A 19398-nucleotide genomic window follows, 5' to 3' on the forward strand; every position below is an offset into this window, starting at 1 on the left:
TCTGTGAAAAATTAATTGGGTATGTTGGGTTAGAATGGAATGCATAATATTTTTCCCATTTAAATTAGTAGAGTATGTGCATATGTATGTTATGTGTGTGTATAGACAAATTTTTCAGAAATAACTAGAACTTGTTAACTAAAAAAAGAATATAAATTAATCCCTGAGAGATTCAGAAGCCAGTATAACTTTTGTTGTCTATAAATGTAGCTTCTTTATTGAATATCTTAAAAGAACTTTTACGTAAAATGTCATTAATTATCTTTTCCATACATAGTATGCTATATGCATGTTTCACAGAGTATACACATAAGAGGCATTTGTATAATTGTTATAACTTACAATAGTATTTATCCGATAAATGGTATATGAATCTTAATATACTATTTTGAAAAACATAATTTAACAGTTCAAAAATTTGATAATATGTCTAAGTTAAATTTAAATATGTAAAACAGGAAACTATGGGCACAGAGTTTAGCTTCTTAGAAATTTAGGACTTTTGGGATGCCTGGGTGTCTCAGGTGGTTAAGCGACTGCCTTCAGCTCAGGTCATGATCCTGGAGTTCCCAGAGCATGTCCCGCATTGGGCTCCTGCTCAGCAGGGAGACTGCTTCTCCTTCTGACCCTCCCCCTTCTTATGTCCCCTCTCTCTTAGTCACTCTCTCTCAAATAAATAAAATCTTAAAAAAAAGAAATTTTGGACTTTTTATAAAGAATAAAATTGCCTAAATAGCTTAAATTTTTATGCTCATGAAGAAGTAAAAACTCAAAAACACCTGTGATATTATCTGCTTGTAATTGAATTTTTCCTACATCCCACTGTTTACAACAGTGGTTTCTTCTACAAAATCTCCCTAGAAATATATTCTCTTAGGGGCAGTAGTGAAGGCATGAAAGCTTCAAGAGCATTTGTGGTCATTGTAAACATGTATAAGCCATAATTTGGATAGTGACTTTTATATCTGTCTGTTCACCAGTCTATCCATCCATCCATCCATCCATCCATCCATCTATCCATCCTTCCATCCATCCATCCATCCCATCCTTACCTACTTATCTACCTATCCTCTATCTGTATTAGGTTTATTCATTTCTTTAAAGAAAATATATCCACTTGACATTTACTTAAATGTGAAAAAGTATATTTGACCTTGCTTGAAGAGGGCTCCTTAGATCCTCCTGGATCTCCAGGATGGTTCCATGCATTATTATTGCATAAGGTTTTTTTTTTTAACTGTAACAACTTAATCTGTCAAATAAAAATAAACATAGCTTCGGGCTTTTTGTTTTGTTTTGGTCTTTGGGTTTTTTTGTTTTGTTTGTTTACTTTTTTACCAAATGCTGACTGCATCAACATTGCAGAAAGAGGCCACAATTGTTAAAATATAAACCCTCAAACTAAGTTACCAGCATCAGAGAAGAATAAAAAGAAATATTTAGTGGTTTTGTTAACTTATAGAGACCACAGTGTTTTTATTTTTATTTTTTTAATGTTTCAAGTTTTTATTTAAATTCTAGTCAGTTAACATATAGTGTAATATTAGTTTGAGGAGTGGAATTTAGTGATGCATCACTGACATATAACACCCAGTGCTCATCACAATAAGTGCCCTTCTTAATACCCATCACCCATTTAGCCCATCCTCCTGCCCACCTTCCCTCCAGCAACCCTTAGTTTGTTCTCTATAGTTAAGAGTTTCTCTTATGGTTTGCCTCCCTCTCTCTTTTTGTCTTTTTCTTTCTCTTATATTCATCTGTTTTGTTTCTTAAATTTCACATATGAGTGAAATCATACGGTATTTTTCTCTCTAACTGACTTATTTCATTTTGTGTAATATATTATACCTCTATCCACCTTGTTGCAAATGGCAAGATTTCATTCTTTTTTATGGCCAAGTAATATTCCATTATAAGTCTATACCACCTTTATCCATTCATCAGTCGATGGACATGTGGGCTCTTTCTTAATTTTGATGTTGTTGATAATGCTACGGTAAACATCAAGGTGCATGTGCACTTTCAAATCAGTATTTTTGTATCCTTTGGGTAAATACCCAGTAGTGCAATTAATGAGTTATAGGGTATTTCTATTTTTCACTTTTTGAGGAACCTCCCTACTGTTTTCAAGAGTGGCTGCACCAGTTTGCATTCTCACCAACACTGTAAGAGGGTTCCCTTTTCTCCACATCCTCACCAACATCTGTTGTTTCCTATGTTGTTAATTTAAGCTATTCTGACAGGTGTCAGGTGGTGGTATCTCATTGTGGTTTTGATTTGTAATAAATGATATTAAGCATCTTTTCATGTGTGAGTTAGCCATGTGTCTTCTTTGGAAAAATGTCTATTCATATCTTCTGCCCATCTCTTAACTGGATTATTTATTTTGGGGATGTTGTTTGTTAAATTCTTTATAGATTATGAATACTAACCCTTTTTCAGATATGCCATTTGCAGATATCTTCTCCCATTCTGTCAGTTGCCTTTTAGTTTTGTTGGTTGTTTCCTTCTCTGTGCAGAAGCTTTTTATCTTGATGAAGTCCCAGTAGTTCATTTTTCCTTTTGTTTTCCTTGTTTCCAGAGATATATCTAGTAAGAAGTTGTTGTGGCCAAGGTCAAAGAGGTTCCTGTCTGTGCTCTCCTCTAGGATTTTGTTAATTTCCCATCTCAAAACTTAGATCTTTAATCTATTTTGAATTTATTTAATTTTATTTATTTTTTTAAGATTTTATTTATTTATTTGACAGACAGAAATCACAAGCAGGCAGAGGCAGGCAGAGAGAGGAGGAAGCAGGCTCCCTACCGAGCAGAGAGCCTGACTTGAGGCTTGATTCCAGGACCCTGGGATCATGACCTGAACCAAAGGCAGAGGCTTTAACCCACTGAGCCACCCAGGTGCCCCTATTTTGAATTTATTTTTGTGTATGGTGTAAGAAAGTGATCAGGTTTCATTCTTCTGCATGTTGCTATCCAGTGTTCCCAATAACATTTATTGAAGAGACTGATTGTTTTTTTTCCATTAGATATTCTTTCCTGCTTTGTCAAAGATTAGTTGATCAGATAGCTGTGGGTCCATTTCTGAGTTTTCTATTCTGTTTCATTGATCTATGTGTCTGTTTTTGTGCCAGTACCATATTGTCTTGATGACTACAGCTTTGTAACATAGTCTGAAGTCCAGCATTGTAATGCCTCCAACTTTGCTTTTCTTTTTCAAGACTGTTTTGGCTATGTGGGGTAAAGGATCCATAGCCTTTTCTTCTATTTTATTTTTAAAGATTTAATTTATTTGAGAGAGAAAAAGCACAAGCGGGGGGGAGAGACAGAAGGAGAAGGAGAACAGACTTCCCACTGAGCAGGAAGCCCAGCATGGGGCTTGATCCCAGGCATGACCTGAGCCAAAGGCAGGTGCTTAACTGACTGAGCCATGCAGACACCCTGGGATCATAGATCTTTAAATGTGGAAATATTTCAGTGGAAATATGCACAAGCTAATTGCAGAGTTAAGACTAAGGTATCAGTTTAATGGCTTTGGCATTAAGAGAACCTGACCCTCTGTTCTAACAGTAATAATAACAGTGATAAATCACAATAATATTAATATTAATTAGTATTTACTGTTACCATAGTTAACATTTGCTAAACATTTAAAACTATTCAGGCAATATACTAAGCACTTTGCCTTAAGAATTTTATTTGATTTCACATACATCCCCAACGTGAAAAACACTATCGTTACCCTCCTTTACCAGTGAGGAAATAAGTTCAAAGAAATTAAAGGAAATATACCAACAGTTTCTCAGCTCATAAACTCAGGATCTGGGACTCAAAATCAAGTTGTTTGACTCTACATTGTACCTTTTTAACCACATTGCCCTATTATTCTGAAAATAGTCAACTTCTTAGGACCTTCATTTATTTACCTGTAAAATGAGAATAATCAATTAACAATCTCCAGTCCCTTTGTAAAATCTATAAGTATCATAATGTAAGTGAACATTTAAAGAGAAAAACTTTGATTCTTTTTATTCTCTGTGACAGCACAGTGTTTGTAGCCTCAATATACCACTATACCCTATGTCTTTCTTCAATTAATGTTTATGAAGTTAGGAAATCACTTTATACATATAAAGAACACTAAATGTACAAAGCAGTCTTCTCTTTTAATTCCATTTCTCTCATTTACTGTTTTGTAATAATACTTTTTCATTTCATTCCAGCTATTCATTTTGAGACTTTTCTTATTTTTATTTTTCTTTTTTGGTAATAGGTTTTATAGCTTATTATTTATTATGTTGTTAACTGCCATAAAATTAAATTAGGCATTCCATTACTGATCATTATTCATTAATTTCCTACTCATTTCTAACATTTATAGCAAATTATCTTCCTTTTTTCAAATTGCTTAATTATGTATAATAAAATCCCCTTTTCCTGTGGTTCAGACAATCCATGACCAGGTTTTTGGTGTCAAAAATCACTCAAATAGTAACTGAAATTTCTAAGATGTTTTAACAAAATTTGATTCAATTTAGCTGAAATAATGAACAAAGGGAGCAAAAATCTGCATAATTCTTTATGTACTCAGGTTAGTCTTAGCATAGTAACCCTGAGATTGTCCAAAAAATGTAGATCTTACTAGTGGCATTGAAAGTGATTATTTTAATTTCTTAACTGAAGAATTGTTAGCATACAAATTGTACTAGCTTCAGGTAAACACACAGTGTTTCAGTATTCATATATATTATGAATGGTAACAATAATAAGTCTTGTTACCATCTGTCACCATATAGAATTGTTTGAATATCACTGACTATATTCCCCTATGCTGTATTACAGACAGAGATACTACATCTCTGTGTCTTACTTATTTTATAACTGGAAGATTGTACCTCTTAATCTCCTCTAATTCATATATTCTCCCTACTCACTTCCTCTCTGGCAGCCACCAATTTGTTCTCTGTATCTATGATTCTTGTTTCTGTTTTGTTTGTTAGTTTGCTTTTTAGATGTCACATGTAAGTGAAATCATGTGATATTTGTCTTTCTCTGACTTATTTTACTTGGCATAATACCCTCCAGTTCCATCCATGTTGTTGCAAATGTTAAGATTTCATTTTTTTAAATTGTTGAATAATAGTCCATTGTGTATGCATGTGTGTGTAAATATAGATATGAAATACGTTATTTTAATTTTGAAAAAAAATCAAGGGAATCACTATATAAGAGTTTTAAAGTAGCTGTTTTTGTTTTTGTTTTTTTTAACTTTTCCTTTGTCCTTGGTTGATATAATAGCCCCATCACTGTGGGACTTACAAATATGAATTACTAGGTAAGGGATTAAAATCTAGGAAATCCATTTTAGAAGACACTTTGAAATAATCCAGACTAAGAGTTTAAGACTCCACCCTCTACAGTAATATTTCAGCATGTGATTAATGAAAACCATATGTAACTATACTAGACATATGGAACGTGTCTTATGCCTTGTGTACTACATGGTAAATCTCTTTTTTGTTGTTTCTAGGGTAGTAAGCAGTAAACTTTATTTCTTAAGAATATAAAAAATGAACTGGAGTTTTATTTCCCAATAGCTAAATAGTCAAACTAGGCCAAACTAAAATGTGGAAGAGCTTTAGTAAAGAGAACGTATTTCAAGTCTGGGATTTACTTTCCCTGATCACAGTTAAATAATGTTAGTTTTATGGGAAATAAAAACAATGCTAGTACACTCCTGTGTCTTTAGGGTTCCTTTTTCATTATTATTTTCAACAACGGTGGTAGAAAACACCTTTCAGAAATAAAATTTATCCTCAGTTTATTATTCCCTCTTATTACTGAACATAAATACATTATTTAAAATATTACACATAGGGGCGTCTGGGTGGCTCAGCGGGTTAAAGCCTCTGCCTTCAGCTCAGGTCATGATTCCAGGGTCCTGGAATCGAGCCCCGTATCGGCCTCTCTGCTCGGCGGGAAGCCTGCTTCCTCCTCTCTCTCAGTCTCTCTGCCTGCCTCTCTGCTTACTTGTGATTTCTGTCAAATAAATAAATAAAATCTTTAAAATAAATAAATAAATTAATTAATTAAATATTACACGTAAACACTCAATAGCTAGAGTGTTAATGTACTTTATTTTTGTTATAATATATTTTTATTTAAAAAAATCACCAAAGATAAATATAAATCCATAGGTAAATTAATGTCATCCTAATATACCATTACCATTTTCTAAACTCACCTAACATAATTTGTCATTACATTTAAATATGCTTAAAGCATCTATTATAATTTGTGAATAATATTTTATTAGTAGTGTATGTTAAAATATGATTGAATGTAAATTGCACATGATCAAGCCAATTATAATGGAAATAATGACTTCACTTGGGGTGAATTTTCACTAGAATGGGTTAATTCATTGCGAACATAATTATTTCATTTATAAAATAAAGTCTATTGGCCAAAATAGTTAAAATTATCAAATAATAAAAAATATCAAAGAAAAACTGAAAATATTTCTTTAGTTTATAATACATCAAATATTTTATATTAGTTCCATCTCCACTGTAAAAAAGCTTTTGAGGTGACATAGTTTTAAAACATATACAAGATAATTTTAAGAGTCAATTTTTTAAAGTGGAGAAATAATTTATAAAAGATAGTTTAAATATATCATTTAAACCCTCAATATACTAGAGGCAATTTGAGAACAAATGAAATAATGTATTCAAATCTCTCCCTCTATGTTATGTTATAATAAATATAGATAATTTCATAGAGAATTCACAAGCCTCTTTTTTAAGAAATACAATTTTCTGATATAAATTCTGCACTGCCCACTTTTCCAATTTATTTTCTATCACTGGGAATTTTACGATTATAAGAATAGAATTGAATAGGTTTAGGAACTACACTTAAAGAGAATACTCAAGGAGCACCTGGGTGGCTAAGTTGGTTAAATGTCTGACTCTTGATTTCAGCTCTGGTCATGAGCTCAGGATTGTGAGATCAAGCTCTGAGTCAGGCTCCATGCCTAGCATGGAACTTGCTTACGATTCTCTCTTTCTCTCCCTCTCCCTTTCCCTGCCCTGCTCTCTCTCTCCCCCTCTCCCTCTCTCCAAAGAAAGAAAGAAAGAAAGAAAGAAAAAAGAGCTCGAGTTTAGAGTACCTGAGGTATACATGTTGAATACATAACTATATATAAAAAGAAAGGGGGAAAATGTTCAGGTATGTATTCAGCAGGAAGGGACTGTGTTCCACAGTTCCTATCCCTGTGAGAGACTGGCAAGTGTGGAACACAGATGGTAAGAGGATAGTTGGAAGAAATACAGACATTTGGACATCAATGACATCAATGTTGGACAACTTATAGTGACAAATTAAAAAGAAGGGGGAAAAGGAAAAGAAAAAGTCCTTTGGGCTTCTGCAGCTACCTAAGAGGTACTAGAATCCTGGCATGTGGAGAAACTGATTTTTACTGGGAACAAAAAGAGATGTCTCTCAAAAGTAAGAGAAAACAGATTGTGAGAAAACATTTGCAAAACACATATTTCATATAAGGCTGTTGTCTAAAAAATACAAAGAAGCCTTAAAACTGAACAATAAGAAAAGGAACAGCCCAATTTTAAAAATAGGCAAAAGATTTAAATAGACACCTCACCAAAGAAGACAAACATATGGCACATAAGTGTTTTATTAAAATAATGAAATGAAAACAATGAAATATCACCACACACTTGTTGGAATGGCTAAAACCACAAACACTGAACACTAAATAATGATGAGGATGTGGAGCAACAAGAGCTCTTATTCATTGCTGGTGGGTTGCAAAATGTTACAGCCACTTTGGAATAAAGTTTGGCAGTCACTTACAAAACTAAACATACACTTACTGTATGATTTGGCAGTTGTGCTCTTTGGTATTTACCCAGATGAATTGAAAAGTTATGTCTACACAAAAACCTGCACACAGATGTTTGTAGCAGTTTTATTCATAATTTCCAAAACTTGGAAGCAAACAAGATGTCCTTTAGTTGGTGAATGGATTAAATATTTCATTGTCTACTTGTACCACAGTTTATGATACACTGTTATCAAGCCATGTATAAACACTGAAGAAACTTAAATGTATATTATTGAGTTAAAAAAAAGTCAATTTTAAAAGAAGCAAACATGATTCTAACTATATGATATTCTGGAAAAGGCAAAACTAATAAAGACAGTAAAAAGATCAGTGGTTGCCAGATTTGGAGAGAGGAGAGGATGACTAAGCAAGGCACTGAGGATTTTTAATGCAGTGGAACTTATCTTTGTGATAATATGATAGTGAGTACATGTCATTATACATCTGTCAAAACCCATAGAATGTACAATATCAAAAGCGTACTATAATGTAAACTATGGGATTTGGGTGATACGTCAGTGTAGGTTTATTGATTGTAACAAATATATAACTCCAGTCCAGGATGTTGATAGTCGAAGAGGCTGTGCATGTGTGGGGGAGGAGTCTGAGGGAACTCTGTACTTTCCACGCAGTTTTGCAGGGGAGAGAGGAAAAGAGGGGAGGACGAGAGAAGAAAGGAGGAGGGGAGGGGGCAAGACGGAAGTAGTGAGAAAAGGGGGTTTGGGGGCAGAGAGCAAGTTCTCTGGCAGCTTTTAGAAAGAAAAACCAACCAATGAAGGCAAGAGAAAAAGAAATCAGAATAGACCAAACGACCCAGAAGTGATAAAAAATTTGCCACAGTTTTTTTTTTTTTTTTCTTCTTAAGTCAGGTTGGATACAGACACATTCCTATTAGACTAGGAAATATGAATTAACATCCAAGTGCTTGTTTCCTGAGAATTAATTAGAACAGTCAGCAGAGTTCCTGACGGACAGACACATGCAACCAAGGGAAGCCCTACATCATCACCTGAGTTATCAGAAAGGAACCCTTCCCTACACACAGAAGAAGAGATGGAAAGGAGTCAGTGTTGGGCTATGGATGTAAATGAGCACTGGCTATCACTGATTGACATTTTGTCCCCCTTTACGGAATACTGCAGTGATTTACTCAGTGAAAGATGACAGGAGAAAAGGTCCTCACATGCATACTCAATGTTTTGTTCCTTCCCATGGCCACCAAGGAAACTTAACTTTCATCTACTCCAGCTTTTCTATATTTCATTTCTTTTCTCTACCACTAGGAACTCTTGTCAGCTTGCCCCACCATAGAAAGGACTGGCGAGAGCTGGAGAGCTTATCTTTACTTGATTAGCTCTGAGCCATGTCTACTTCAGAGTGATAGCTGGACTTGCACTAGAGGTGAAAGTAGGAGAGAATCACTGCCATCATCATCATAATTGGGTAAAGGGGAAAAAGGCTAGACAGACTAGCTAGAGTCGCACAAGGCAGATCGGGAAAATATTCTTTTGAGGTTATTTTGAGGGAAGAGAGAAATTTGTGGAGACTCTCTTCTGTTTACAAGCACAAGAAAAAAAGACAAGGGAATTTTTATGACATGTTGCCCTACATTTAAAAACATAACTCAGGGCTCCTCGGTGGCTCAGTCATTAAGTGTCTGCCTTCAACTCAGGTATGATCCCAGTGTCCTGGAATCGAACACTGCGTCTGGCTCCCTGCTCTGCAGGAAGCCTGCTTCTTCCTCTTCCACTCCTCCTGCTCGTGTTCTCTCTCGCGCTATGTCTCTCTTTGCCAAATAAATAAATAAAATATTTAAAAAAAAATAAAAATAAGCAAAAATAAAAACAACTCTATTGATGTTTTCTTTAGAAATTGCATTAAAGAGGGGTGCCTGGGTGGTTCAGTTGGTTAAGTGTCCAACTCATGATTTCTACTCAGGTCATGATCTCAAGGTTCTGGGATTGAGCCCTGCATCAGGCTCTGTGCTCAGCAGGGAGTTTACTTGAGGATTCTGTCTCTCACTCTCTCTCTGTCCCTCCACCTGCTTATGCACTCATGAGTGCTTTCTCTCTCTCTCTCTAAAATAAAATAAACAAATCTTTTTAAAAAACGCATTAAAGAGGGGCATCTGGGTGGCTCAGTTGGTTAGGCTTCTGACTCTTTTTTTTTTTTTTTTTTTTAGGCTTCTGACTCTTGATCTCAGCTCAGGGTCATGAGTTCAAGCCCCATGATGGGCTCCACACTGGGTATGGATCCTACTTAAAAAAAAAAAAAAAGAATGCATTAAAGATTTAAATTGCTTTCAGTCATATTTTGATTACCAAATTTTTGTGTTCTTGTTTCATATTTTTGTTGTAATAATAGTGATCATCATCATTATAATGTATTATATAACTATTATCATTTTGAAAATACTGTATGCCAGGAGTCACCTACAAACTAATAGGAGTTAAATACAAATTGAAAATTAAAAGTGTTAAAATCTCATATAGTTAATTTTTCCAATATTATATGATACCTGAGTTTGCTCTTAAATCTAACTTTGGGTCTCAACTCACATTTTGAAGTTACTAGCAAAGAGGAACTTAGAGTATTAATAAACCTAAATATAGCATAGGTATAAATTCATGGAAGCTAAATTCACTTATTGAGAACACATTTTATAATGTGAGTCATTTCATTCTTCTTTTTAGTGATGTAATTCAAATTTCTAAAGGCAGTATACAGCAGCACTCAACAATCCATGGAAAAGATTAAGGCTCAAATATTAAAGCAACAAAGCAGACAGTCATGAGGGTTGATATATTTCAACTTTACAAAGTTTTCTTTTTAATCTCTTAGTAATTGATAGTGCTATTAGACATATCTTACTATCTACCAGCTCCATCAAAAAGTAGACAAGACAGATAATATGAATGGAAATCACTATTTCTTGTGGATTGTATTTGACATGATATACTATAGTTTTTTGAATATCCAGTTTTATATATCTCTGCTGAGAAATGGAAATCTTTTTTTGTCTTTTTTATCTGATTTATAACATTATTGAATTTAGAAATTGCACTCAATCCAATATGATTCCTCATCTGTCTTTCAATTTAAAAATAACAACCCAAACAAAATCAAAGACTGTTTAAAAAAAAAAAAGAAGAAAGTAAAATTTAACCCTCCCTATCATATAAAAAAAAAAAAAAGGAAAGCCTTTTATTTATGAAAATATCAGCTGGCCAGGGAAAATCATCATTCAGGGTACTTGTTTGATAGACAATAATGTCTAGTTTAGTATTAATATTTTGTTTTTAGTTATGAGACCTTAATATTATAAAAAAATTCACACAACACAATAATAAACCTTCCTCTGTTACCATTTGTTGAAGTGAAAGTATGTCAGTTGTGTGTTATTGGGCTGCTTCCATCTTTAAGGTATTCTGTGACAATGTTGCTCAAAGCCTGTTCCAAGGACCAATTATATAAATCATTTGTTAAAGAAAAATCCTCAATCCTATATCTAGTCCTACTGAAATAGAATCTTCAGGGCTTAGGATTCAGAATCTACATTTTTAAAAAGTACCTTCTGAATGAGATATATAGGTCTTTGTTTCAGAGTAGATCTATATCCCATAGAAATTTTTACCTTAACGTTCTAAGTAACTCGAATTAAGAATTAAGAATCTTGTATTTAACAATAGCAGATAACTCACAATTAATATCAAGTAGAATTAAATTATACATTAAATTCATTTTGAAATAACATTGTCTTAATATTTTAAGCAATGTAACAAAATATTAATCAATTCAGAAATATTTTGTTTATGGTAATTGGAAAGCTAGTTAAAAATTAATAAATATTAACTATAACCTATGATATTAAATTTTGATATTTAATAAAATTTAATGTTAGAGGGACATTATATACTCCAAAAGAAGTTGGTGCTTAGTGTTCTCTCCATAAGATTTATGTCAAGTAATTTATTTTTCAAAAATAGAGTTTATAAGAAATTATGGATAGAAGGGATCCACTGGTCCAAAAGCTCCACCTTAACAATGAGGAAAGAGGTAGCAGAGCTAGGGCCAGCACTTGGCCCTTCAGGGCAATTTTTTGTTACCTGACCTGTCATTCTGACTTTTTATATGTGTACCTTTCAAACCAGGAAGAGGATAGTGGTTAAGAACATAGACTTTGAAGTCAGAGAGATCTAGACCTGAACACTAATCTGCTTTTTTAACTTTAGAGAAATTACTTAACTCCCTGTGTCTCAGTTTCTCACCAGTTTAAGGGAGAATATTTACATGTATTTATATTTGTAAATGTTTATATTTTGAATTTAATTTTTTTAAAAGATTATTTCTTTATTTATTTATTTATCAGAGAGAGTGAGCACAGGCAGACAGAGTGGCAGGCAGAGGCAGAGGGAGAAGCAGACTCCTTGCTGAGCAGGGAGCCTGACTTGGGACTCCATCCCAGGATGCTAGGATCATGACCTGAGCTGAAGGCAGCTGCTTAACCAACTGAGCCACCCAGGTGACCCTTGAATTCAATATTTTTAAGGGTAATGCATTCAGTGTTTTAAAAATCAAAGCAGTGTAAAAAGCTATACCGATAAAAGTACCCCTATGAGTCTTCTTTCCCTTATCTGTAGATAACCACACTTATGTGTTTGTGTGTGTGCGTATACATATATGTGTGTGTGTGTATATATATATGTGGGTGTGTATGTGTGTGTGTGTATATATATATATATATATAATATATATATATATATACTTCTAGCTTTTCTTCATTCAACTATTATCAAGTATAAATTAATATATATTATTTTCCCTTCATATATTAATGGTGACCACTCACAACTTTATACATTTTTTGTTTTAACTTAATGTAATATCTTGGAGGTCACTCCATGTCAAAATACAGAGGTTGTCTTCATTTCTTTTTTACAGCACAATCATAATAATAGTCAACATTTTTGTGGTAATTAGCATGCACGAGTTATTATTTTAAATGTCTTACATATAGTAAGACATATGTAATAGCATATTTTTCAGAACCACACTAGGAAATGTGCATTTATTTAATACCCATTTATAGATGTAGAAGACATATTTATGGATTTTGAGGCAAATCTTACAAACATCAAGGGGTAAAGTAGGGATTCAAAACTATAAGTCTCACAATTTGGGCTCTGAAACTTTGCAGTATAATACATCTCAGTTTCATTATATCCCATTCTGTAGATGAATCATAATTTATTTATCCAGTACTTTACTATTATAAAATTGTGTTGTTTCCAAACTTTCTTTTTATTACAACTAATGCTACAGTAAAAATCTTGAACAGAAAAGTATATGCAACTATATCTATAAGAAAAATTCATAGAAATCAGATTACTGGGAGAAGATGTAAATGCCTGTAATTTTGATAGATGCTGCCAAATTACTCTCTTTAGTGATTTTTAATGTGTAGTTCCACCAGCAATGTATTAGAGTCTTTATTTCCCCATAGCACTGCTAACAGAATATGTTGCCAAACATTTAGATTTTATTCCCAAATAGGACAAAAATGCTGTCACTATAGAGTTCATGTTAATTTTCCTTATTAGAAATTAGATTGAGCATCTTTCCATTTTTTCAGAACCAATATGTATTTTCTTTTCTGTTCATAATCTTTATTCATTTTTAGAAATTGCACTGTTAGTTTTTTTTCCTTATAAATATCTAAGAATTCTTTTCATAAATTCAGATTGATTCTTCAAATGTAATGTGATCTGAACATTTTTTTCAGCTTTTCATTTTGAAAAATAGACTTTATTTCTTGAAACAGTTTTAGATTACAGAAAAATTGAGAAGATATTACACAGAGTTCTTGGATGTCTTGCATTCAATTTCCCTTACTAATATCATACATTAATTTGGCACATTTATTATAATTAATGAACTGATACTAATACATTACTAACTAAAGGCCATATATTCCTCAGATTTCCTTAGTTATTACCTAAGGAGTTTTCTGTTTGTTTTGTCTTTGTTTTTCTCTTTCAGGATCCTATCCAAGCTACCATATTACATTTAGTCATGAGGTCTCCTTAGGCTCTGTCTTCATTCAGGCTGCTATAAATTAATACCATAGAGTGGTGCTTAGCCAACATACATTTATTTCTCATAGTTCTGGAGGTTAGAAGCCCAAGATGAGGGTGTCAGTATAGTGGGGTTCTTGGTGAGAGCCCTATTCCTGGTCATATTCCTACACAGGCTTGGTATGTGCAGGCAGAGACAGAGAGCTCCTCTCTCTTCCTATTTTTTAAGGGTGTTTATCCCATCGTGGGCTCTGCCCTCATGAATACATCTAAAATTATTAATTCCCAAAGGCCCCATCTCCAAATACCATTACATCGTGGATTAAGGCTTCAACATGTGAATTTTGGAGGACATTGATCATAGCAGTTTTTCTTGAGTATGAAAGTTTGTCAGATTTTTCTTGATTTTGTTGACCTTGTCAATTTTCAGGAGTAGTATTCACATACTTTGTAGGATGCCATTTTATTGGCATTTCTCTGATTTTTTTTTAAATGATTAGACTGAGGTTATGAGTTTTTAGAGGAAAACCATGGTTGTAAAGTACCGCTTTCATCATAACAAATCAACATATCATAACTGTCACATGATTTATTATTGTTGATGTTGACTTTGGTTAGCTGGCCCAAGGTAGTGTCTATAGGTTTTTCCAATATGAGGTAACTAACTCCACCCCCTTTCCATACCATTTCACTTGACAAAAGCTACTAAGCCTAGCCCATAGTTAAGCATGGGGAGTTACAATACACCAACTCAGGGGGAGGAGTGTCTGTATAAATTACTTAGAATTGTTCTTCATGAGAGATGTATTTATTATCTTCCCTTTATTTATTCATTTATTTATATCATAGGGTTTTCGTTCTTTTTGTTTTATTTCTTTGTTTTGTTTGTACTTGGGTTAACCCAATACTATTTTATACATTTGTTGCCCAGGAAAGTTTTATCCATTAGGAGTTCTTTTGGTTGACTCCTGCGTTTTGTTTTGTTCTGTTTTACTTTTTTTTTTTTTTTTTACTTTTTTATTTATTTGACAGAGAGAAACCAGAGCTAGGCAGAGAGGCAGACAAAGAGAGGGGGAAGCAGGCTCCTGCAGAGCAGAGAGCCCGATGCGGGGCTCGATCCCAGGACCCTGAGACCATGACCCGAGCCGAAGGCAGAGGCCTAAAGCACTGAGCCACCCAGGCGCCCCTTGTTTTACTTTTTTATAAACATATAATGTATTATTAGCTCCAGGGGTACAGGTCTGTGAATCGCCAGGTTTACACACTTTACAGCACTCACCATAGCACATACCCTCCCCAATGTCCGTAACCCCACCACCCTCTCCCGACCCCCCTCCTCCCAGCAACACTCAGTTTGTTTTGTGAGATTAAAAGTATCTTATGGCTTGTCTCCCTCCTGATCCCATCTTGTTTCATTTATTCTTTTCCTATGCCCCAAGCCCCCCACGTTGCATCTCCACTTCCTCATATCAGGGAGATCATATGATAGTTGTCTTTCTCCAATTGACTTATTTCGCTAAGCATAATACCCTCTAGTTCCATCCACGTTGTCGCAAATGGCAAGATTTCATTTCTTTTGATGGATGCATAGTATTCCATTGTATATATATACCACCTCTTCTTTATCCATTCATCTGTTGATGAACATCTAGGTTCCTTCCATAGTTTGACTATTGTGGACATTGCTGCTATAAACATTCAGGTGCACGTGGCCCTTCAGATCACTACGTTTGTATCCTTAGGGTAAATACCCAGTAGTGCAATTGCTGGGTCATAAGATAGCTCTATTTTCAACTTTTTGAGGAACCTCCATGTTGTTTTCCAGAGTGGTTGTACCAGCTTGCATTCCCAAGCACAGTGTAGGAGGGTTCCCTTTTCTCTGCATCCTCGCCAGCCTCTGTCATTTCCTAACTTGTTAATTTTAGCCATTCTGACTGGTGTGAGGTGGTATCTCATTGTGGTTTTGATTTGTATTTCCCTGATACCGAGTGATGTGGAACAGTTTTTCATGTGTCTGTTGGCCATCTGGATGTCTTCTTTGCAGAAATGTCTGTTCATGTCCTCTGCCCATTTCTTGCTGGATTGTTTGTTCTTTGGCTGGTGAGTTTGCTAAGCTCTTTATAGATTTTGGATACTAGCCTTTTATCTGATGTCATTTGCAAATATCTTCTCCCATTCTGTCAGTTGTCTTTTGGTTTTGTTAACTGTTTCCTTTGCTGTGCAAAAGCTTTTGATCTTGATGAAATCCCAATAGTTCATTTTTTTTTGCCCTTGCTTCCGTTGCCTTTGGAGATGTTCCTATGAAGAAGTTGCTGCGGCTGAGGTCAAAGACGTTGCTGCCTGTGTTTTCCTGAAGGATTTTGATGGATTCGTTTCTCACATTGAGGTCCTTCATTCATTTTGAGTTTATTTTTGTGTGTGGTGTAAGGAAATGGTTCAATTTCATTTTTCTGCATGTGGCTGTCCAATTTTCCCAAAACCATTTGTTGAAGAGGCTGTCTTTTTTCCATTGGACATTCTTTACTGCTTTGTGGAAGATTAGTTGACCACAGAGTTAAGGGTCTATTTCTGGACTCTCTATTCTGTTCCATTGATCTATGTGTCTGTTTTTGTGCCAGTACCAACTGTCTTGATGACAGCTTTGTAATAGAGCTTGAAGTTTTGAATTGTGCTGCCACCAACTTTGGCTTTCTTTTTCAATATTCCTTTGGCTATTTGAGGTCTTTTCTGGTTCCATATAAATTTTAAGATTAACTGTTCCATTTCTCTGAAAAAAATGGGTGGGATTTTGATAGGGATTGCATTAAATATGTAGATTGCTTTAGGTAGCATAGACATTTTCACAATATTTGTTCTTCCAACCCATGAGCATGGAACATTTTTCCATTTCTTTGTGTCTTCCTCAATTTCTTTCATGAATATTCCTTAGTTTTCTGAGTACAGATTCTTTGCCTCTTGGGTTAGGTTTATTCCTAGGTACCTTATGGTTTGGGGTGCAATTGTAAATGGGATTGACTCCTTAATGTCTCTTTCTTCTGTCTTCTTGTTGGTGTACAGAAATGCAACTGATTTCTGTGCATTGATTTTATATCCTGACACTTTACTCAATTCCTGTACAAGTTCTAGCAGTTTTGGAGTGGAGTCCTTTGGGTTTTCCACATATAGTATCATATCATCTGCAAAGAGTGATAGTTTGACTTGTTCTTTGCCGATTTGGATGCCTTTAATTTCTTTTTGTTGTCTGATTGCTGAGGCTAGGACTTCTAGTACTATATTGAATAGCAGGGGTGATAATGGACATCCCTGCTGTGTTCCTGACCTTAGCAGAAAAGCTTTCAGTTTTTCTCCATTGAGAATGATATTTATGGTGGGCTTTTCATAGATGGCTTTGATAATATTGAGGTATGTGCCCTCTATCCCTACACTTTGAATAGTTTTGATCAGGAAGGGATGCTATACTTTGTCAAATGCTTTTTCAGCATCTATTGAGAGTATCATATGGTTCTCATTCTTTCTTTTATCAATGTGTTGTATCACATTGATTGATTTGTGGATGTTGAACCAACCTTGCAGCCCTGGAATAAATCCCATTTGGTCATGATGAATAATCCTTTTCATGTACCGTTGGATCCTATTGGCTAGTATTTTGGTGAGAATTTTGGCATCTGTGTTCATCAAGGATATTGGTCTGTAATTCTCTTTTGTGATGGGATCCTTGTCTGGTTTTGGGATCAAGGTGATGCTGGCCTCATAAAATGAGTTTGGAAGTTTTCCTTCCATTTCTAATTTTGGAATAGTTTCAGGAGAATAGGAATTAATTTATCTTTAGATGTTTGGTAGAATTCCCTTAGGAAGCTGTCTGGCCCTGGGCTTTTGTTTGTTTGGAGATTTTTGATGACTGTTTCAATCTCCTTACTGGTTATCAGTCTGTTCAGGCTTTCTGTTTCTTCGTGGTTCAGTTGTGGTAGTTTATATGTCTCTAGGAATGCATCCATTTCTTCCAGATTCTCAAATTTCTTGGCATAGAGTTGCTCATAGTATGGTCTTATAATTGTTTGTATTTCTTTGGTGTTAGTTGTGATCTCTCCTCTTTCATTCATGATTTTATTTATTTGCATCCTTTCTCTTTTCTTTTTGATAAGTCTGGCCAGGGGCTTATCAATCTTACTAATTCTTTCAAATAACCAGTTTCTAGTTTTGTTGATTTGCTCTATTGTTTTTTTGGTTTCTATTTCATTGATTTCTGCTCTGATCTTTATTATTTTTCTTCTCCTGCTGGGTTTAGGCTTTATTTGTTGTTCTTTCCCCAACTCCTTTAAGTGTAGAGTTAGGTTGTGTATTTGAGACCTTTCTTGTTTCTTGAGAAAGGCTTGTATCACTATATATTTTGCTCTCAGGACTGCCTTTGCTGTGTCCCACAGACTTTGAACTGTTGTGTTTTCATTATCATTTGTTTCCATGAATTTTTTCAATTCTTCTTTAATTTCCTGGTTGACCCATTCATTCTTTAGAAGGATGCTGTTTAGTCTCCATGTATTTGAATTCTTTCCAAATTTCCTCTTGTAATTGAGTTCTAGCTTCAGAGCATTGTGGTCTGAAAATATGCAGGGAATGATCCCAATCTTTTGATACTGGTTGAGACCTGACTTATTACCCAGGATGTGATCTATTCTGGAGAATGTTCCATACACACTAGAGAAGAATGTGTATTCTGTTGCTTTGGGATAGAATATTCTGAATATATCTGTGACGTCCATCTGGTCCAGTGTGTCATTTAAGGCTTTTATTTCCTTGTTGATCTTTTGCTTGGATGATCTGTCCATTTCAGTGAGGGGAGTGTTAAAGTCCCCTACTATTATTATATAATTGTTGATGTGTTTCTTTTATTTTGTCATTAATTGGTTTATGTAGTTGGCTGCTCCCATGTTAGGGGCATAGATATTTAAAATTGTTAGTTCTTCTTGTTGGACAGACCCTTTGAGTATGATATAGTGTCCTTCCTCATCTCTTATTATAGTCTTTGGCTTAAAATCTAATTGATCTGATATAAGGATTGCCACCCCAGCTTTCTTCTGATGTCCATTAGCATGGCACATTGTTTTCCACCCCCTCACTTTCAATCTGGAGGTGTCTTTGGGTCTAAAATGAGTTTCTTGTAGACAGCATATTGATGGGTTTTGTTTTGTTATCCATTCTGATACCTTGTATCTTTTGATTGGGGCATTGAGCCCATTAACATTCAGGGTAACTATTGAGAGATATGAATTTAGTGCCATTGTATTGCCTGTAAGGTGGCTGTTACTGTATATTGTCTCTGTTCCTTTCTGATCTACTACTTTTAGACTCTCTCTCTGCTTAGAGGACCCCTTTCAATATTTCCTGTAGAGCTGGTTTGGTGTTTGCAAGTTCTTTCAGTTTTTG

Source organism: Martes martes, assembly GCF_963455335.1.
Source record: "Martes martes genome assembly, chromosome: 1".
Lineage (NCBI taxonomy): Eukaryota > Metazoa > Chordata > Mammalia > Carnivora > Mustelidae > Martes > Martes martes.